Here is a 24,178-nt window from a genome sequence, read left to right on the forward strand (position 1 = left end):
AAAGTGGTATGCAGAATGTTTTCTTAATAGATTTTATTATGTCAATTGATTTAGATGTCCCCTGTAACCATGGTTCCCAAACCGAAGCATTCAGTTTATTCAGGAAACTTCTTTGCTTTTGGTTTTGTCCAGTTGTGCTGACATCTTCTGTATTGCATGTTGTCTTTCTCTTCACCTAAAGTAGTTCTTATCTACTATCTAATTAGTGAACACTCCTCTCCCTCCCTTCCTCCCTCCTCCCTCTCTTAATCATCAAAGAATATTATCCTCTCTGTTTAAACTGTTTCTCCAGTTCTTATATTAGTGGTCTTACACAATATTTGTCCTTTTGTAACTGACTAATTTCACTCAGCATAATGCCTTCCAGATTCCTCCATGTTCTGAAATGTTTCACAGATTCACCACTGTTCTTTATCAATGCGTAGTATGCCATTGTGTGAATTTACCATAATTTATTTATCCATTTATCCATTGATGGGCACCTTGGTTGCTTCCATCTTTTTGCTATTGTAAACAGTGCTGCAATAAACATGGGTGTGCATATGCCTGTTCGTATAAAGGCTTTTGTTTCCCTAGTGAGATTGCTGAATCCTATGACAGTTCTATTTCTAGCTTTTTAAGGAAGAGCCAAATCAGTTTCCAAAGTGGTTGCACCATTTTACATTCCCACCAACAGTGTGTAAGTGTTCCAGTCTCTCCACTTTCTCGCCAACATTTATTATTTTGTGTTTTTCAGATTTATGCAAACCTTATTGGAGTGAGATGGAATCTCAGTGTAGTTTTGATTTGCATTTCTGTAATGGCTAATGATCATGACCATTTCCTCATGTATCTATTAGCTACCTAATTTCTTCAGTGAAGTGTCTGTTCATATCTTTTGCTCATTTTTTAATTGAGTTACTTGACTTTTTATAATTGAAATTTTGCTGTATCATGTAGATTTCAGAGATCAGGAGCTGATCAGAAATGTCATAGGTAAAAACTTTTTCCAGTCTGTAGGTGATCTTTTTACTGTTTTGGTGAAGTCTTCGGATGAGCATACCCAGAAGTCTTTGGATGAGCATAGGTGTTTGATTTTTAGGACCTCCCAGTTATCTAGTTTTTCTTCTGCATTGTTAGTAATGTTTTGCATACTGTTTATTTTATGTATTAGGGCTCCTAATTCTTTCTTCCATGATCTTTACTGTTTTAGATTTTGTATTTAGGTCTTTGATCCATTTGAGTTCGTTTTTTGTTTTTTTGTGCATGGTGTGAGATATGAATCTTGTTTTATTTTTTGCAGATGGATATCCAGTTACACCAGCACCATTTGTTAAAAAGACAGTCTTTTCCCCATTTAACTGATTTGGGGCCTTTGTCATATATCAACTGCTCATATGTGGATGGATTTATGTCTGGATTCTCAATTCTGTTCCATTGGTGTACGTATCTGTTGTTGTACCAGTATCAGGCTCTTTTGACTACTGCGGCAGTAAAACAGGCTCTGAAATCAGGTAGAGTGAGGCCTCCCACTTTGTTCTTCTTTTTCAGTAATGCTTTACTTATCCAGGGCCTCTTTCTTCCATAAGAAGTTGGTGATTTTTTTTCCATCTCATTAAAGAATGTCATTGGAATTTGGATCAGAATTGCATTGTATATATAGATTGGTTTTGGTAGAATAGACATGTTTACAATGTTAAGTCTTTCTATACAAGAGCAAGATATGTTTTTGCACTTATGTAGGTCTCTTGCAGAAGGGTACTGTAGTTTTCTTTGTATAAGTCTTCTACATCTCTGGTTGGATTTATTCCTAAGTGTTTTATCTTCTTGGGGGCTACTGTAAAAAATATTGATTTGACGATTTCCTCTTTGATGTTTTTTTTTGGTTGGTGTAGAAGAATCCAACCTATTTTTGTATGTTTATCTTGTGTCCTGATAATCTGCTGAACTCTTCAAATAGCTTCAGTAGTGTTTTGGAGGATTCCTTAGGGTTTTCTGTGTGTAAGATCATGTCATTTGCATATAGAGATACTTTGACTTCTTTCTTGCCAATCTGGATGCCCTTTATTTCTTTATCTAGTCTAATTGTCCTGGTGAGGACCTCCAGCACAATGTTGAATAAGAGCGGTGATAAAGGGCTTCCTTGTCTGGTTCCTGATCTCCAGGGAAATGCTTTCAGACTGTCTCCATTTAGAGTGATGTTGGCTATTGGCTTTGTATAAATGCCCTTTATTATGTCGAGGAATTTTCCTTCAATTCCTATTTTGCTGAGAGTTTTTATCATGAATGGGTGTTGAACTTTGTCAAATGCCTTTTCTGTATCAATTGATAAGGTCATGTGGTTTTTGTCTTTTGTTTTATTTATATGGTGGATTACATTAATGGTTTTTCTAATGTTGAACCATTCTTGCATACTTGGTATAAATCTCACTTGGTCATGGTGAATTATTTTTTTGAAATATTGTTGAATTCTATTGGGTACAATTTTGTTAAGAATTTTTTCATCTAAGTTCATGAGGGATGTAGGTCTGTAATTTTCTGTTTTTGTGGTATCTTTACTTGTTTTTTGTATCAGGGATATACTGGCTTCATAGAATGATTTTGGGGATATTCCATCCTTTCTACACTCTGAAATACCTTTAGTAGTAGTGGTGTTAACTCCTTTCTGAATGTTTGGTAGAACTCTGCAGTAAAGCCATCCGGGCCAGGGCTTTTTTTTTTTGATGGGAGTTTTTTGATTACCTTTTCAATCTCTTCTTTTGTTATGGGTCTATTTAATGGTTCTACCTCTGTTTTTGTTAGATTAGGTAAGTAGTGTGTTTCTAGGAATTCATACATTTCTTCTAGGTTTTCAGGTTTGTTAGAGTAGAATTTTTCATAGTAATCTGATATGATTCTTTTAATTTTAGTTGGGCCTGTTGTAACATCACCCATCTCATTTCTTATTCAGATTATTTGCTTCCTGTCTTGTTTTTCTTTTGTCAGTTTAGTCAATGGTTTATCAACTTTGTTAATTTTTTGAAAGAACCAGCTTTTGGTCTTGTTAATTCTTTCAATTGTTTTTCTATTTTCTATTTCATTTAGTTCTGCTCTGAGTTTTATTATTTGCTTTCTTGTGTAGCCTGAAGGTTTCTTTTTTTTTTTTCTCTCTCTCTTTCTATTTGTTCAAGTTGTAGGGATAATTCTTTGATTTTGGTCCTTTCTTCTTTTTGTATGTGTGTATTTTTTGATATAAATTGACCTCTGAGCAATGCTTTTGCCGTGTCCCAAAGGTTCTGATAGGAAGTGTCTTCATTCTCATTGGATTCTATGAATTTCTTTATTCCATCCTTCACGTCTTCTATAACCCACTGTTAACTAAGCAGGGTATTGTTCAGTTTCCAAGTTTTTTATTTCTTTTCTCTGCTTTTTCTGTTATTGATTTGTAATATTTCTGTTATTGCTTTGTAATATTTCAATGCTTGGGGTTCTGCTAAGTCTTGCTTTATGTTCTAATATGTGGTCTATTCTAGAGAATGTTCCAGCATATTTGACTACTGTTTGGTGGAGTTTTCTCTATGTGTCTATGAGGTCAAGTTGGTTGATTGTGGCATTTAAATCTTCCATGTCTTTATTGAGCTTCTTTCTGGAAGTCCCATCCTTTACCGAAAGTGGCGTATTGAAGTCTCCTACTCTTATTGTGGAACTGTCTGTCTCACTTTTAATGCTGTTAGTTTTTTTTTTAATGTATCTTGCAGCCTTGTCATTGGGTGCATCAATATTTAATACAGTTATACCCTTCTGGTATATTGTCCCTTTAATCATTATACAGTGTCCTTCCTTATCCTTTCTGATGGAATTAACTTTAAAGCCTATTTTGTCAGAAATTAATATTGCTACTTCTGCTCTTTTTTGATTGCTGTTTGCTTGATATATTTTTTTCTATCCTTTGAGTTTTAGTTTGCTTGTGTCTCTTAGTCCAAAGTGTGTCTCTTGTAGGCAGCATATAGATGGATCATGTTTTCTAACCCATTCTAACAGTCTCTGTCTCCATTTTGTGCATTCAATTCATTTACATTCAGCATAATTATGGATAGGTATGAATTTAGTGCTATCATTTTGATGTCTTTTTTGTGTGTTGTTGACAGTTTCTTTTTCCCACTTAATTTTTTGTGTTGAGTAGTTTATATATTGTCTTTTCCTCATATTCATTGTTGATTTTGCTTCTGCTGAATTTCTTTTTTTTTTTCTTTTCTTCTCTTTTGATGTGTAGGCTAGTTTGCCTCCTCCGTGGTTACCTTAATATTTACCCCTATTTTTCTAAATTTAGACCTAACTTTTACTTCTTTATATTGCCTTGTATTCCTCTACATGTGAAAGATCTGTGACTACATTTCTTAGCCCTTTTGTATTGCTTTAATGTTGTCTTCTTTTGCATAATAACATCGCAGTTTCCGTGTTTTGAGTGTTTTTTATATTGATTTATTTTTTTGATTTCCCTGTCTGGGTTGACTTCTGGCTGCTCTGCCCAGTGTTCTAGTCTTGGGTTGATGTCTGATATTATTGATTTTCTCACCAAAGATTTCCCCTTAGTATATCTTGTAGTTTTGGTTTGCTTTTTATGAATTCCCTAAACTTCTTATTATCTGGAAATGTCCTAATTTTGCCTTCATATTTGAGGAGACAATTTTGCTGGATATATGATTCTTGGTTGACAATTTTTTTTTCTTCAGTGCTTTATATAAGTCATCCCATTGCCTTCTTGCCTGCATGGTTTCTGCTGAGTAGTCCGAGCTGATTCTTATTGACTATCCTTTGTGGGTGACTTTTCGTTTATCCCTAGCTGCTCTTCAAATTATCTCTTCATCCTTGGTTTTGCCAAGTTTCATTCTAATATGTCTTGGTGACTTTCTTTTTAAATCTACCTTATGTGGAGTTCGATGAGCACCTTGGATAGATATCTTCTCATCTTTCACGATATCAGGGAAGTTTGCTGCCAACAAATCTTCAACAATTCTCTCTCTATTTTCTGTTATCCCTCCTTGTTCTGGTACTCCAGTTATAGGTTATTTCTCTTGATAGAGTCCCACATGATTCCTAAGGTTTCTTCAATTTTTTTTTAATTCTTTTATCTGATTTTTCTTTAAATATATTGGAGCCAAGTGGTTTATCTTCAACTTCACAAATTTTACCTTCCATTTGCTCATTTCTGCTCTTCTGACTTTCTATTGAATTGTCTAATTCTGTAATTTTATTGTTAATCATCTGAATTTCTGATTGCTGCCTGTCTATGGATTTATCCAGCTTATTAAATTTTTCATTATGTTCCTGAATAACCTTTTTAATTTCTTTAACTGGTTTATCTGTGTGTTGTTTGGCTTATTCTGCATGTTGCCTGGTTTCCTTCCTGATGTCTTGAAAGGTTCTGTATATTAATCTTTTGTATTCTGCATCTGGTAATTCCAGGAAGGCACTTTCATCTAGAAGATCCCTTGATTGTTTGTTTTGAGAGCTTCTTGAGGCAATCGTGGTCTGTTTCTTTATTTGACTTGATATTGACTGTTGTCTCTGAGCCATCTATAAGTTATTAGTATTTTTTATATTTGCTTAATCTATCTTAGCTTCTTGCTTTGTTTTGTTTCAATATGCCCAAATGGGTTGTTTGAGTGAGCTAGCTTGATTATTTTCACCTTTGGTGCGCTGACATCCTGTCCTCAGATGGCTAGAGCCATATCTGTCTAGGAGTCCATTCACTTTTCTTCTATGAATTCAGCTCAGGTTTCTAGGTAGCTAATCATCAAGTATGTGGTACAGACTCTGTCCTACAGTCTTAGAGGGGCAGGGTTGATTGGTGTAGGTACCAGTATCTGGTTGCAGCAGGGGGCCACACTCTGAACAAGGCAGGCAGCTGAGAATCGGCCCCCAAGTGTCTCTGAGGAAAGCATGACCCTGTCTCTAGAACATACAGGTGGGTGGGTATAGCAGACAGACCATGGGCACCCAATGTTTTTGGTTGTAAGGATTGGGAGGTACCAGTTATCCTCGGACCCCTGTCACTAATGACTGGATGACCTGAGTGGAGCCACCAGTCCTTAGGCCCCTGATGTGGGTAGGTGAGAACCCTGTTTAATAGGCAAAGTGGTATCAAACACCCACCTCTCCACCACACAGCTGAAACTGTTGGAGTCTGCCAACAAGGGCCTAGTCTCCTGAAATAGGCCCACACATATGCACGCATGGGGGAAGATACTCAAAGTCCACGGACCATTTATGCCTGGACAGGGGCTGCTTCTGTCCTGAGCTCCTGTGGTTAGTGGAGCTGGCAAATTATCTTTTCCTCCAGTTGCAAATTTATTCCTTCTGCAAGGCTTGGAGGGTGGCTCTAGGCACACAACAGGGCTTATCTCAGGCCCAGGGATATCAACAGCCACTGAAGCTGGCTTGGGGGCTGGTGGCATTGTAAAATATATGCAAGTACTTAGCTTTTACTGAGAGCACCGTTCTTCTCTGGGTCCAGAAGTGTGAGTACTCTGTGTGGCTGGCTGCTTCTCCCCAAGGAAACTGCGTCCGAATGGTAGTATCAGCCTGCCACAGCCACTCTCTTGAATGGTGCCTGAGGGCTCCCAGAAATTCAGGTCTGGTAACTCCTCTCCACTTCCAAACCATTTCTTCCTCTCCCTGCCACTCAGTTCATTTTCTAACTTTGCCTCTGATGTTCAGAGCTCCTAGCTTGTCATAAATATACTTGTTTCACTTGTTTTTTTCAGCTCTTTGTTGTAAGACTGTTCACCAGAAGTGTCTATTCTGCCATCTTGGCCCTGCCTCTGGTGAGTTTATTTTTTTTAATAAGCTACCTGTCCTACAAAATGGCATAGAGCTCCAAGTATCAAAAGATGCCTTGAGGTTATGAAAGGAAGTCAATACTCTACTATTATTATTATTTTATCATTTAGTATAGATTTACCATATCCTTCCCAGATGGGAAATTACTACTCAGCAAAATCATACACTATGCAATTTCATAAGAAACTGAAAGAAAAGAAGAAATAAGCAATTAGAAAAAAAAAGCACATTTTGTTTTGTTTTGGTAAGAAAAAGAAAAGTAATGGATCTCAATGGAGAAACATAGGTATGAATGCAAGAAATTATCTTTTTTTAGACATCTGAGAAGAGGACAAGATTTGATCCAATACACTGGAACATTCAGAAATAGAAGGCAATCTAGTTTTCACTGCTGATATATATCCATCAATGCTAAAACTCTATTAATAAGAGCTGAGACCTTCTGCTTTTATTTGTCTTCAATAATTTGTGTCTATATTTTTACTTTAGCATGACAGGCTTATATTTATTTTCATAAGAGGCAAAACAATTTTACCATGTGTAATTTTTGAAGTTGAAACTAAAATAGTGTAACATTGGCAAGTCAGTCTTTGGTGGCTTATTTCTTAATGAGTTTTGACTACATAAATTTCTTACCTCTAAAATAACTCTGCAATCTGAAAAAAAGCTGGAGTTCTGCACTTTTGCTGCCTATGGGTTAAGTTCTCTGTCTAATTTCCCATGAAAAGTAAATTCGGTAAAAAAAAACAAAACAAAACAAAAAAACACATATTGCTTGTTGTGAATAGAGTTAGTTATTGAAATTTAAAGCACAACACCTTAAGTGTTTGAAAAGCTGTATGTCAAAAAATAAACATTTACAATAAAAAAAACTATTGAATGCATGCTTAGGACTGGAAACAAGGATAAATAAAATATGGTCTCTGTCTTCATATAGTTTAAGATGACTGTCAACTTGCTTCAAATTTGTTCAAGACGCTTTCAATGTTTTGGGGGCAGTAGAGGCTGAATTAGAAGATATAAGTGAAAAAGAACAACAGCAACATAATTTTAGAATAAACAATATCTTACATATAAAAATTTTTTTTTGTACCTGGTTTCCCCTGAACTTGATGGCCTATGAGAAAATACTATATCATATTAACAGTAATGTTCAAAATGTTGCTGGTTCCTGACTATAGCTACTCATACATTATTTCCAGACTCTTAATCATCTTACCTAGTATATTTCGAGCACTCTCAAAGACTGTTTCACGTGTACTCACAGGACACTTACTGTTACAGTTACATCAGAGTGTATGACATGGTTATATTCTATTGCTCCAGACCCTTACTTTAGTCTGCTCCCAACCCTTTCACTGCAATGTATATCAACATTACAAACACTGAGGACTATACAAAGGTGGTACCTCTCAACACTTACAATGCTACCTCTGAAAGTACCACACTGTCACTGCATTTTCTGGCACCTTTAATAAGTCAGCACTCTGTTAAGCCTGTCTAAATGTGGACCAAGCACCATATTCTCTCATGTGATAACAAAGCAGCAGAGTAATGGAAAGTGTGCAGTGTGAAAAAACCTACTTCAGGTACTCTCTACAGGTCTTTCTCCATGAGGCTCATTATGGGCTTGGGATGTGACAAATGCAAGCAATCTCTCTCTTTCTCTTTATTTCCTCCAGTAAACAAAATTTTAACATTTTTACAATAAGTTTGCTAAAATATGTGCCTAAGAGTCTTTTTCCTGAGTTCTTCAGATATACATTGTGATGTCTGAATTTAATTAGTGAACTCAACTTAGTTTTATACCAGAAAAAGGAAAGTAAAAATTAGGTTTATTTAAAATGATTAGAAAATACACATATAGCTATAATTTAGTACTGATTTTTCTTTAAACTGTTATACAGGGTTAAATTGTATTGATAATAATACTTATTAGTAAATAAAGAGCCCTAGCGGCACAGTGATCATGAGCAGCTAACTGAAGCACTGAGCTGCTAACTGAAAGTTCAATGGTTTGAACGCACCAGCTGTTCTTTGGAAGAAAAATGTGACAGTGCTTCCCTAAAAATGTGACAGCTTTGGAAATCCTGTCCTATAGGGTCCCTATGAATTGGAATCAACTCCCTGGCAATGGATTGATTTTTTTTCTTCATTTTATTAGTATTTTTAACATAAAAATTCAAACAGTTCTAACCCTTCAAAGTTCAATAACTCAAAATAATCATCAAATAATAACTAATAAAAAGTGGCACATCTAATTATTAATATCCTAAATTACATCAATAGGTAACAGCTGAGCTGTTAACCACTGCACCACCAGGGCTCCTAGTCAAAACAGAATAGCTAAATAACTCAACTCTATACTGTGACAAAGATAAGTTTGGTTATACACCATTACAGCTGTTTTGTAAAGACTTATGCTTTACTAGATCAAAAGAACATAAGAAATGTTAGTGACAAATTCAGATCAATATTCTCTTCTTTGAGATAAGTTTATTTTTCTTTCCCCCAAGGGTATTGTTTTATTTTTTAATGTCAAGGTCATTTGTATTTATTCAAATTATCTAATATGTATATATATATTCATACACACACATTTATAACAGGACATCCTTGTGAAATAGGTTGAGAAATGTGAGGGAATGAGCATAATTTAGGAAATTGATAATTACATAAACTGTCCAGAAAGTGATCTATAGTGTACAATCCAAGTCTCTGCCTCAGACTTGCCCTAAACACGATTTTTTTATATATATGTCTTGATGAGGCTAGTCATGGTATGCAAAAACAATTTATGAATGACAAAGTTTAAAAATGTCACAGATATATAAAAGTAGGGAATTATCATAAATGAATGTCTGGATAGGTGGAGGCAATAAGTCAAATTGAATAAATAAAATGTAACATATATCAGTTACATTACAGTAAAATTATTGACATGCTTTTAGAACAACTGAATTAGCAAAATCTTAGACATTGAATACAATATAAATCAACAGGCTAAATTATTTATCAAATAATCTAATGATCTGCTAGGTATATCTAATTAGAATTATTTTGTTGGTCTCTTCTCTATAGGTGTGTTAGACCAACTATACCAGGACCACTGTGTTCAATTCTGGACTTCACACTCTGAGAGAAAATGTACTTCAGTGAACTTGTTCTGAGACTACTGACCTGGAAGGCAAGGAAAGGGAGGACAGGAAGAGGAAGAAACACACAAAAAAACTGACTTTTATTGTCTTCTCATTACTACATTTTCTCATAAACTTTGTTCCATTTATGTTTAATAATTGTCCTATGCAATAGGAAATATCATGTCTCATTTATTGATTAAAATTACTGACATATGGGGAGATTAAGTAACTAGTCAGAGTGACAGAGTTATAGCCAAGCATTGAACCTATATTGCCTGATTGTCAACATCTAGGATATTTACATTTTTATGCTGCCCCTTTTATCCCATGAAATTAAAAGGATGTTAAATAAGTATCCATTTAACCAAAATATTTGAAAGTCTATCACTGAAGCCCTGGTAGCACAGTGGTTAAGAGCTCAGCTGCTAACTAAAAAAAGGTTAGCAGTTGGAATCCACCAGCTGCTCCTTGGAAACCCTCTGGAGCAGTTCTGCTTTATCCTGTAGGGTCACTATGAATCAGAATCAACTCCATAGCAATGTTTTTTGTTTTTAATCAGGTGCTCGGCATTGATAATACTCTATTTCAGAGCTCATGATCTCATCCAACCTCAGCCATGTAAATCCTGAAATTAGGGGATGATCACACAATCTACCTTATTAGCTCCCCCTGCCCCCCTGGCCCCTCATGCCACCATAAAGCAGGATTGAAAGTGCTGCTTAGATGTGAGACAAAATAGAAATGGCTTTCTGGAACACTTTCCCCTGAACCCAGAACTTGGGGTTCTACTACAAGAGAAAAGTCAGACATGTGGAGAAGATGTTTAGGGGCCAGGTGCTGCCTCACATCTATCAAGTGAAGAGGACTTCAGTGTGAAGAAAGTGATGTTTCATGTTCTCACTGGTTTTAGTACCTTAAATCTACATAGGCAGATACACGTGAACCTATGTTTATAGATTTGAGCTAGTCCATCCATGAGATCACTACCTGGTCCTCTTGACGTTAGGGGAGACTAAGAAGTGGAATAAAGTGTCAGATATATGACGTATTTTACAATCAGCATAGGTTCCTTCAATTGAAAGCTAAATTTTTCTGACCTCGCGACTAGGTATATTACTGTACATTAAATTTCGTTATTAAATGCACTAGTGTAAGTTTTGAAATTTGTAGGTTAGGTAAAAGTGATAGTCCTGCTTCTTTTGCAGTTTTCTGCTGGCAGCTAGTTTGCAGAGATATGGGATTTTCCGCAGCACCGTTCTCATATCCATTCACCATTGTGTGAGTGTTGACAGAACATCTGAAAACCTCTTACCTCTAGCTTTCTGATCCCAGGACCATGGCTAGAATAATGCATTCTTAAACTAATGATTCCAGAAACAGGTTTTTGAGTCCCCTCTTTCCTTATAAGGGAAGAGTAGAGCCCCGGCAGGTTAATTTTGTGGTGTTCTGGGAATCATTCCTGTAGATCTAATTAATCGGGTTCCTTCAGCACCTCCAATAATATTTAAGCATCTAATCCTCTGTCCTATAGGCTTGCTATGAGTCAGAATCGACTCAACAGCAGTGAGTTTGGTTTTAATTCTCCTTATTAACCCTCTCTGTCTAAAATACTAGAGTTGTCTGTATTTCCATCAGTGAATTCTAAGTGATATAGTATTGACAGATGCATCCTCCCTAATGCTGCAAATGGGAATAAATTTTTATCTTTTGGGCAGTCTAGGAAATAGGAGAGGAAAAGACATTCCATCTCCAGGGTCTGCATTACAAATGGCCTTAAAAGAATACAATGATACACGGAGGAAGGAGTTATTAATCCTGTGTGGGATCAGGGGAGGTTTTACAGTAGATTGGATATTTGTATGTGGTACTGAAAAAGGAAAAAAGATTTTGTCAGAATGACATGGCGAGGGTGGAATATTTTAGCTATAAACCTTAGTAGGAATAAATGCATGGTAGGTTGAAAGTTCATGATGTGTTTAGCGAGAAGTGAATCTGCTTGTGTGATTCAAAAACTGGACAAAAGCATAGGAGTTGGAAGATTTGCAAGGATTTTCAGGATCTGAAAAGAAAATTGGGGTCAGTACATGAAATATTTTATTTTCATGTTACTCTAACACCAGAGTAATGATTAGCGGAACTACTAGAGGATGAAGTACAGCCAAAATGCTCCTTAGAAGCAAGGATGGTAAGACTTTGTTTCACACAACTTGGGCATGTTATCAGGAGGTATCATTCCCCGGAGGAAGACATCGTGCTTGGTAGAGGGTCAGCAAAAAAAAGGAAGACCCTCAAAGAGATGGATTGACACAGTGGCTGCAACAATGGGCTCAAGCACAACAACGATTGTGAGGATGGCACAAGACCAGGCAGTGTTTTGTTCCACTGTACATAGAGTCGCTATGAGTTGGAACCAACTCAACATCACCTAACAACAACATGTATATATGTGTATTAGAAATTATGTAAGGGTTTGTGTAAGAGGTTGTTGGCTTTAAATATCTAAATTTCTCTTATGTTAAAGAAATATATGCTTTATATGTGACTGCAGAGAAAAATATTGGAGCTATTAAGTATAAATTTTAGTTCACTACTAGATGTGGTAGTTTGGAAATTTTGTTCCCAATTCTTTACTTCCTTTCTATATTTGAATTATACATCCAGACTATTGGCTATTTGTCCTTGCAGCCCTTTCGCTTATAGGAAATGGAACATTCTTCTGTCACATTGATGTTGGGCTAGTCCATAAGACTTGCTTTGGCCAATAAACAAACTTTGTTAGTTCCAAGGAGAGACTTCAAACATACACACGACTTGACTTGCCCTCTGGCAGTTCTGTCAACTTCCATGAGAACACTTCTTGAGTAGCCAATGTTCCAAAGAAAGTGGGAAGGCATGCTGAGCAAACTTGAACACAGTCCAAAGCTTGGAGCTAAGCTCACCCAAATCTCACAAAGCCATAGCTAACCTGCAGACCTTTAAGAAGAAAATAAATGCTTGTTGTCATCATTGAAATTGCTTATCATGAAGGAAATATGTGACTCATTCTCCAGGAAAGCCTTTTAACAGTCTATTTCCAAAAGAATAAGCACACTCTGGAGTCACTCTCTCTAGGAGTGTTCAAGTAGAGGCTGAATATGTCTCTGCATTCGCATCGCTACTTCCATGGCCCTAATCATTATTATCTTCTGCTTGGAAACCTCTAAAAGCCGTTTAAGGCATCCCATCACCTAACTGTGCATGCCATGGTAGCAAGAATGATCTTTTAAAAAAAGTTTTGGGTGATTTTACTCCATTTGAAATACTTGAATTCTTTCAAGTGTACCTATAAGGTAACCCACACTTCTTACAAGGCCCTACCTGACCTCATTTACTTCTTCATCTTTATTCTGTGCCACTGAATCTTTTCTTACTACACTTGGACCATGTTAGATTGTTTCTGTACCATCGGCAATTCCAATCTCTTCCTCATTTAAGGTCACCGGAACTACCATTTGCCAGGTATTCTTTTCCCCTGGATCTTCCTATTGCTGGTTCTTTCTTGTCTTTCAAATATCAGCCTAGAAATTTCACATCCTCCACAAGCCTTTCCAGGTCATGCTTTAATTGTCTATTTCTTAGTATTCATCAAAATCTGCAACTTACTTGTATACTTAATTAATTTCCCCTGTATATATAGGCATTTGGTGAGGGAAAGGGCCATATTTGTGCTGTTTATAGCTATATTCCTGTTAGCTAGATCTAGGGAGTGTATGGTTACCTAGAAAAAGGAAACAAGGCTAATGAATAAATTGATATAGTGTTAGAGGCACAATAGTGCAGATTCAAACATTGGTTAGAGATTGAATAAAATGAGACCTATGATCATTTTCTCTCAAAAATCCCATTACATTCGCATGCTTTATTCGAATATAACTGGAAGAATTAGGGACAAAATCTCATCCCTTCCTTCTGCCTCATTTAACATGGCCAAAATTAAACAACAAAATCACTAAAAGATAAGTTTTTATCATTTACTGTTTCTAAGATCCCCAGATTGTACCAAGAATCTATCAAAGTATACTCTACAAATAATGGCATTCAATGCCTATATGGAAGAGGAAGGTACTTCCATTATTCAGGTGTTATTTTCTCCTTCAATGCAGGCTAGACTTCAGTGCCTTTAATAATTTTCTGGCCTCCAGAGATGTGTATACAATTAAGTAAGCAGGTTTGTCAGAAATACACACGGATGTGGCTATGCAAAACGAAATCAGGCTTGGAGGAACTACTAACATTACATCTCGTATGAATTGGAGTGCCAGAACCTACTCCTCCCACAACTTATTTTGTAGGAATTGTGTGTGTGTGTGAGGGTGTGTGTGCGTGCACACACATACACATTTGAGTGCATGCATGCGTCCACCTAGGCAAAGATTCACTAAAAATTATGTGCAGATATATAAAAGCCAAAAAAGTGGAAACAACCCAAATATCCTTCATTTGATGGGTGGATAAATTGCTGGCTGCCATGGAATCAACTGCATGGTGACGCCATGAACAGCTGGACTGGGCCATTGTGATCCATACAGTTTTCATTGATTGTTTTTTTTGGAAGTAGATCACCAAGTACTTCTTCCTAGTCCATCCTAGTGTGGAAGGTCTGCTAAAACCTGTTCAGCATCATAGTAACACACAAGCTTCCACTGACAGACAGGAGGTGGCTGTGCTTGATGTGCATTGGCTGGGATTTGAAGCCTGGTCTCCCACATCCAAACCAAAAACCAAACCTTTTGCCTTCAAGTCAATTCCAACTCATAGCAGATAGAGTAGAACTGCTGCATAGAGTTTCCAAAGAGTGTCTGGTGGATTTGAACTGCTGACCTTTTGTTTAGCAGTCGTAACTGTTAATCACTATGCCACATCCATAAAAACCCATTCCCAAAGAGTTGATTCCAACTCATAGTGACCCTAAAGGACAGGGTAGAACTCCCCCATAGGGTTTCCAAGGAGCACCTGGTGGATTTGAACTGCTGACCTTTTGGTTAGCAGCTGTAGCTCTTAACCGCTACACCATCAGGGTTTCCCTACTCCACATATAAGGGGAGAATTTTAGCACTGAATCACCACTGCCCCCTAGAGGGTAAATAAAGGTGATATAATACAGTCTAATATTATTCATCAATAAAAACAAGTAAGGTCCTAGCCAGAGCAATTAGGCTAGACAAAGAAATAAAGGGCATCCGATTGGCAAGGAAGAAGTAAAATTATCTCTATTTGCAGATAACATGATCTTATACACAGAAAACCCTAAGGAATCCTCCAGAAAACTACTGAAACTAATAGAAGAGTTTAGCAGAGTCTCAGGTTACAAGATAAACATACAAAAACCACTTGGGTTCATCTACATCAACAAAAAGAACATTGAAGAGGAAATCACCAAATCAATACCATTCACAGTAGCCCCCAAGAAGATAAAATACTTAGGAATAAATCTTACCAAAGATGTAAAAGACCTATACAAAGAAAACTACAAAGTACTAGTGCAAGAAACTAAAAGGGACCTACATAAGTGGAAAAACATACCTTCTTCATGGATAGGAAGATTTAACATAGTAAAAATGTCTATTCTACCAAAAGGCACCTGTGTATACAATGCACTTCTGATCCAAGTTCCAACGACATTTTATAACGTGATGGAGAAACAAATCATCAACTTCATATGGAAGGGAAAGAAGCCCACGATAGGTAACCATTACTGAAAAAGAAGAACAAAATGGGAGGCCTCACTCTACCTGATTTTAGAACATATTATACAGCCACAGTAGTCAAAACAGCCTGGTACTGGTACAACAACAGGCACATAGACCAATGGAACAGAATTGAGAACCCAGATATAAATCCATCCACTTATGAGCAACTGATATTTGACAAAGGCCCAGTGTCAGTTAATTGGGGAAAAGATAGTCTTTTTAACAAATGGTGATGGCATAACTGGATATCCATTTGCAGAAAAAATGAAACAGGACCCATACTTCACACCATGCACAAAAACTAACTCCAAGTGGATCAAAGACCTAAACATAAAGACTAAAACAATAAAGATCATGGAAGAAAAAATAGGGACAACCTTAGGAGCCCTAATACAAGGCATAAACAGAATACAAAACATTACCAAAAATGATGAAGAGAAACCAGATAACTGGGAGCTCCTAAAACTCAAACACCTATGCTCATGTAAAGACTTCACCTAAAGAATAAAAAGACCACCTATAGATTGGGAAAAAATTTTTAGCTATGACATCTCTGACCAGCGCCTGATCTCTAAAATCTATACGATTCTGTTAAAACTCAACCTCAAAAAGACAAACAACCCAATTAAAAATTGGGCAAAGGATATGAACATGCACTTCTGTAAAGAAGATATTCAGGTGGCTAACAGATACATGAGAAAATGCTCTCAATCATTAGCCATTAGAGAAATGTAAATTAAAACTACGATGAGATTCCATCTCAATCCAAGAAGGCTGGCATTAAGCCAAAAAACACAAAATAATAAATGTTGGAGAGGCTGTGGAGGGATTGGAACTCTTACACACTGCTGGTGGGAATGTAAAATGGTACAACCACCTTGGAAATCTATCTGGCGTTTCCTTAAAAAGCTAGAAATAGAACTACCATACAACCCAGAAATCCCACTCCTCGGAATATATCCTAGAGAAATAAGAGCCTTTACACAAACAGATATATGCACACCCATGTTTATTGCAGCTCTGTTTACAATAGCAAAAAGCTGGAAGCAACCAAGGGGTCCATCGACGGATGAATGGATAAATAAATTATGGCATATTCACACAATGGAATACTATACATCGATAAAGAACAGTGACGAATCTGTGAAACATTTCATAACATGGAGAAACCTGGAAGGCATTATGCTGAGTGAAATTAGTCAGATGCAAAAGGACAGATATTGTATAAGACCACTATTATAAGATCTTGAGAAATAGTGTAAACTGAGAACACATTCTTTTGTGGTTATGAGAGGGGGGAGGGAGGGAGGGTGGGAGAGGGTTATTTACCGATTAGTTAGTAGATAAGAACTACTTAGGTGAAGGGAAGGACAACACTCAATACACAGAAGGTCAGCTCAACTGGACTGGACCAAAAGCAAAGAAGTTTCCGGGATAAAATGAATGCTTCAAAGGTCAGCGGAGCAAGGGCGGGGGTTTGGGGACTATGGCTTCAGGGGACATCTAAGTCAATTGGCAAAATAAATTCTATTAAGAAAACATTCTGCATCCCACTTTGAAGAGTGGCGTCTGGGGTCTTAAATGCTAACAAGCGGCCATCTAAGATGCATCATTTGGTCTCAACCCACCTGGATCAAAGGAGAATGAAGAACACCAAGGTCACAGGATAACTATGAGCCCAAGAGACAGAAAGGGCCACATGAACCAGGGACCTACATCATCCTGAGACCAGAAGAACTAGATGGTGCCTGGCCACAACTGATGACTGCCCTGACAGGGAGCACAACAGAGAACCCCTGAGGGAGCAGGAGAGCAGTGGGCTGCAGACCCAAAATTCTCATAAAAAGACCAGACTTAATGGTCTGACTGAGACTAGAAGAATCCTGGTGATCATGGTCCCCAAACCTTCTGTTGGCCCAGGATAGGAACCATTCCCGGAAACAACTCATCAGACATGCAATGGACTGGACAATGGGTTGGAGAGAGATGCTGATGAAGAGTGAGCTGCTTGTATCAGGTGGACACTTGAGACTGTGTTGGCATCTCCTGTCTGGAGGGGAGGTAGGAGGGTAGAGAGGGTTAGAAACTGGTAAAATTGTCACAAAAGGAGAGACTGGAAGGACTGACTCATTAGGGGGAGAGTAAGTGGGAGTATGGAGTAAGGTATATATAAGCTTATATGTGACAGACTGACTTGATTTGTAAACTTTCACTTAAAGCACAATAAAAATTATTAAAAAAAAAAAAACAACAAATGAAATGTGGATGCACGCTACCACATAGGTAAACCATGAAAATACTATGATGAGTCTCTACAAGCCAGTCTCGACAAGCCATATATTGCATGATTCCACTTGTACAAAATGTCTAGAATAGCAAATCCTGAGATATAAAGTAAATTAGTGGTTTTCAGGAACTAAAGGAAATAGGAGATGGGGAGTGTTGGCTAATGGTACAGGATATCATTCTGGGATGACAAAATATTCTAAAATTAGAAAAGGGTAACAGTTTCAATAAGTACTGATAGTACAGTTTAAAAGGGTGAATTTCATAGTATGTGAGGTATATATAAATGAAATGTTGGAGTGTAGGAGCCTAATACATTGATTAGTACTCAAATTAGTAAAAGATTCACATAGAGGCAGAGAAATTGACTTTGTATAGAAGATATTTCTGAATTATATTTTCAATATTATGAAAATACATCATCAAGACTGTTAGATTAAGTATCCAGCAGCATAGCAATAATTTTTTCAGTGAACTTCTCAGTGTAGAAATATCCTAAAAAGAAAGAAATATCCTAGGCCTCATTAATTCTGAATATTTGTTGTTTGTTTCCCTCAAGCTTCCTTTGTATTAGTCCTTAGTGGTAGATAAGACACTGATATAATTGAGATTACTAAACATAACCTATTCTGGAGAATAGTACAAAAAAAATGTCCTATACCCAAGGACATTTTTTTTTATATACCCAAGGACAGAAAATAAGATAAAAATATTTGTAGAAGGCAGATAATCATTTGACATGTATCTCTACAATTGTTAAAACCATTTTTTTGATTACTACTTGATTTAGCCTGTGAGTGTTTTGAGGACAAAGATTAAGACTCATTCATTATTGCATCATTAGCCCCCAGCAGAGAGTCTGACACATTGCAGGCACTCAATAAATATTAGTCAAATACATCCTTGAGTACATGGAAAAATATCCTTTTGAATTTTATTCATTAAAGGATAATTTATTATAGTACTAAGGGCCTGCAGAAATAAATTTCTGTCTCTCAGGGAACATCACCATACTGAGAATCAGCAGCCTCATCACTCTTAGAATCAGTGTCCTTTCACCGTATTTATTTAATCTGTTTGCTGAGCAAATAACCGGAAAAGTTGGACTACATGAAGAATAGAACATCAGGATTGAAGGAAGACTCATTAACAACCTGTCATGAGCAGATGACATAACCTTGTTTGCTGAAAGCAAAGAGGACTTAAAGCACTTACTGATGAAGATCAAAGGCTACAGCCTTTAGCATGGATCACACCTCAGCATAAAGAAAACAAAAATCCTCACAATTGGACCAATATGCAACACCCTGATAAATGGAGAAAATATTGAAGTTGTCAAGGATTCCCTTTTACTTGGTTCCATAATCAACATCCATGGAGGCAGCAGTCAAGCAATCAACCTATGTATCCCATTTGGCAAATCTGCTACAAAAGACCTCTTCAAAGTGTTAAAAAGCAAAGACGTCACTTTAAGACTGAGGTGCATCTGACTCAAGCCATGGTATTTTCAGTCACCTTATATGTATGCAAAATGTGGACAATGAATAAGGAAGACTGAAGAAGAATTGATGCCTTTGCATTATGGTGTTGGGGAAGAATACTGAATATATCATGGACTGCCAGAAGAACAAACAAATCTGTCTTGGAAGAAGTGCGGCCAGAATACTCCTTAGAAGCAAGTATGGCGACACATTGTCTCATGTACTTCGGACATCAGGATGGACCAGTCCTTGGGGAAAGGCATCATGCTTGGTACCCTCAACAAGATGGATTGATACAGTGGCTGCAATGATGGGCTCAAGCATAGCAATAACTGTGAGGATGGCACAGGGCTGGGCAGTGTTTAGTTCTGTTGTACATAGCATTGCTATTAGTTGGAACTGACTCAACAGTACCAAACAGCAACAAAATCAGCAGAGACCTTCCTGTTTTGAAAAAAAAAAAAGTCTATATATATATATATATATATGTGCATACACACACAACAAAAAAAAATCAAACCCATTATTGTTAAGCTAATTCTAACTCTCATGAAGACCCCACATGTTCTTGACTACAAAGGTTTTCTTGACTATAATTTTATGGAAACAAATCACCAAGTCTTTCTTCTGTGATACTACTGTGTGGGTTCGAACCTCCAACATTTTTGTTTTTTGAGCATAAACCATTTGAACCAACCAGTTACCTCACATACACATTAAAAAATTACATGCACATAATTCCATTTTAATTAACTCACCCTGATCAGGTCTTTTTTTGTTTGTTTTTCTAAAGTAACATATCACTTCTTGTATTTTTTTTTTTTTAATTATTTTCTGTCTGGATATTTTCTTTTGTGTAGACGACCCCCTCGCTTTGGATCCAGAAGCTCAATCTGCCACCCATATCTGATCAACTGTGGGACATAAGCTTGGAGTTACAACCTCATGATTGTACTTTTAGAAAAACTTTTTTTTAGAACATGTTCTGTAGAATACAGACCCTGTGATGTGGTTTACTAAAAGGAAATGACATTAATAACGGAAAATTATACAGACAAGTAAGACTGGGGCATGTTACAGTCTGTGAAACACCTTTTGAAATACACCTTTGTAGTTGATTTACTGATTGTGTTATTGTGCTATGATTATGCAGGATATTACCACTGGGGAAAACAGGAAAAAGAGTACCTGGAATCTTTCAGTACTTCTTACAACTAAACGTGAAACTACAATTATCTCAAGATAAATAGTTAAAAAAAGAAAAACAATGTGAAGCAACCCTGGTATTGCCCCTGTAGCATCAGAGGAAGTCCACTCCCCTTGTTACCAACTAACTAAACAAAGTTTTTTAACTTTGTCCAACTCAGTATTTTCAAAACACATTTGATGAAAGGATAACATTTTTAAGCATTTATAGCACACTTTGCTAAACATTGCCCTAGAAGATTTCCAGATGAGTTCATTTATGTTTAAATCACAGAATTTTTTTAACACTGTGACATGTTATATTATACTATTGCTTCTACTATTTCATACATTTTAAGACTTAAGTTGATCATTGCTTGACTTACCTCAGTTAAAAAAAAAAAAGCTGAGTATTCCTGTAGTAATCTGTTCAACAATAAGAAATGACTTTTGGGGGGCCAAGATGGCGGACTAGGTGGACGCTACCGCGGATCCCTCTTGCAACAAAGACTCGGAAAAACAAGGGAATCGATCACATACATAACAATCTACGAACTCTGAACAACAAGCACAGACTTAGAGACGGAAAACGAACAAATACGGGCAGACAGCGACTGTTTTCAGAACTAGGAGCCAGCGCACCAGGCAGGTGACCTTTGGAGCTCGATCTGGGGCAGAGCCCAGGGGGGGCAGACGGCACAGAAAGGGGGCCCACCCCATCCCCCCCGAACCCATCCCGGGAGGAAGCCTAGCAGGTTGGCGCGGGCGGCGTAGGGGCGCAGCCGGAGGGAGAAGCACCCGGGAGGCAGTGACTGATCTGGGAGGGGGGAGAACAGCGTCCCAGCTGGGGTGCCGTCCCGCCGGGAGTCAGGCGAGAAGCCAACAGGGCGTGAGCGGGGGGGGGGGATCAACTATATTTCCCTAAAGTGACCCCAGGGCGGGGCCCACACGTTCGTGCGGGAGGACGCACACCCAGTCCGCGCGTGTGGTACGGCACACCAGAGGGAGAAATCCCCGGAAGTGTCTGGTCTCAAAACAGGGAAAGCAGCATCCCAGACGGAGAGCCATTCCGCTGGGATCTGGGCACGCGCGCACGCGCGGGCGGGGCATGAGCGCGGGGTCCATTTTTATTACCCTGAATTGACCCAGGGGGCGGGACCACCTGGCCGTGCGGAGGAACTGATTGGTCCCAAAGTGCAGAAAGTAGCGTCCCAGACAGGGTGCCGTCTTGCAGGGGCTTGGGCGCGCACACGAGCGGGGCGTGAGCACGGAGTCCATTTTTATTGCCCTGAATTGACCCAGGGGGCGGGCCCACCTGGCTGTGCGGAGGAACTGATTGGTCCCGAAGCGCAGAAAGTAGTGTCCCAGACGGGGTGACGTCCTGCCGGGGCTTGGGCGTGCGCACGAGCGGGGCGTGAGCGTGGAGTCCATTTTTATTGCCCTGAATTGACCAGGGGGTGGGCCCACCTGGCCGTGCGGAGGAACTGATTGGTCCCAAAGTGCAGAAAGTAGCGTCCCAGACGGGGTGCCATCCTGCTGGGGCTTGGGCGGGCGCACGAGCGGGGCGTGAGCGCGGAGTCCATTTTTATTGCCCTGAATTGACCCAGGGGGCGGGCCCACCTGGCCGTGCAGGTGACACAACCCAGTTCGCGCGAGAGGTGTGGCGCTCCGGAAGGAGAAGTCCCGGGGAGGAAGTGACTGGTTCCCGAACAGGGAAAGCAGCGTCTCAACCCGGAAGTCATCCCGCGGGGATTTGGGCACGCGCACAGGCGGGGCGTGACCGCGGGACCTAATTATAATCGCCTGAATAGACCCTGGGGGCAGGCCCACCCGTTCGTGCGGGAAACTCCCACCCAGTGCCCACGAGCGGTGCCGCGCACCGGAGGAAGTCCCCAGGAGGAAGTGACTGGTTTCCGAGCAAGGAAAGCAGTGTCCTAGCCAGGGACCCGTCCAGCCCGGATTTTGGCAAACGGGGACGGAGCGTGAACGTGGTGTTCAGCTCTATATTCTGTGGTGCTACACTCCTAGCTCTCAGATCCCTCCCCCATCCTCCCCAGGCGACCCCATTAACATCCGAATACCCGGAGCCAGAGAGAGAATTCAGATAGGGATCTGACTGCATTTTTTTTTAGCTGACTACTTGGAAAATCTAGTTTCCCAGTGATGGCTCGGAGACAGCAGTCCATATCAAACCACATAAAGAAACAGACCATGACAGCTTCTCCAACCCCCCAAACAAAAGAATAAAAATCTTTCCCAAATGAAGATACAATCCTGGAATTATCAGATACAGAATATAAAAAACTAATTTACAGAATGCTTAAAGATATCACAAATGAAATTAGGATAAATGCAGAAAAAGCCAAGGAACACACTGATAAAACTGTTGAAGAACTCAAAAAGATTATTCAAGAACATAGTGGAAAAATTAACAAGTTGCAAGAATCCATAGAGAGACAGCATGTAGAAATCCAAAAGATTAACAATAAAATTACAGAATTTGACAACGCAATAGAAAGTCAGAGGAGCAGACTCGAGCAATTCGAATGTAGATTGGGACTTCTGGAGGACCAGGGAAACAACACCAACATAGCTGAAAAAAAATCAGATAAAAGAATTAAAAAAAATGAAGAAACCCTAAGAATCATGTGGGACTCTATCAAGAAGGATAACTTGCGAGTAATTGGAGTCCCAGAACAGGGAGGGGGGACAGAAAACACAGAGAAAATAGTTGAAGAACTCCTGACACAAAACTTCCCTGACATCATGAAAGAAGAAAGGATATCTATCCAAGATGCTCATCGAACCCCATTTAAGATTGATCCGAAAAGAAAAACACCAAGACATACCATCATCAAACTTGCCAAAACCAAAGACAAACAGAAAATTTTAAAAGCAGCCAGGGAGAAAAGAAAGGTTTCCTTCAAGGGAGAATCAATAAGAATAAGTTCAGACTACTCAGCAGAAACCATGCAGGCAAGAAGGGAATGGGACGACACATACAGAGCACTAAACGAGAAAAACTGCCAACCAAGAATCATATATCCAGCAAAACTCTCTCTGAAATATGAAGGAGAAATTAAGATATTTACAGATAAACACAAGTTTAGAGAATTTGCAAAAACTAAACCAAGACTGCAAGAAATGCTAAAGGAGATTGTTTGGCCGGATGACCAATAATATCAGGTACCAGCACAATACAAGGTCACAAAACAGAACGTCCTGATATCAACGCAAGTCAAACAGGGAAAGCACAAAAACAAACAAATTAAGACTAATTCGAAAAAATAAATAAATAAACAAAATAATACACACAACAGGAAATCATGGAAATCAATAGATAAACGATCAAAATAATCAAAAAGAGGGACTAAATATAGGAGGCATTGAACTGCCAGATGGAGAGTGATACAAGGCGAAATAGAAGGATACAAGTTAGGTTTTTACTTAGAAAAATAGGGGTAAATAAAAAGGTAACCACAAAAAGGAATATCAATTCCATAACTCAAGAAAAAAGCCAAGAAAAACGTAACGACTCAATAAACACAAAGTTAAA

Source organism: Loxodonta africana, chromosome 1 (assembly GCF_030014295.1).
Source record: "Loxodonta africana isolate mLoxAfr1 chromosome 1, mLoxAfr1.hap2, whole genome shotgun sequence".
In the NCBI taxonomy this organism is placed as follows: Eukaryota; Metazoa; Chordata; class Mammalia; order Proboscidea; family Elephantidae; genus Loxodonta; species Loxodonta africana.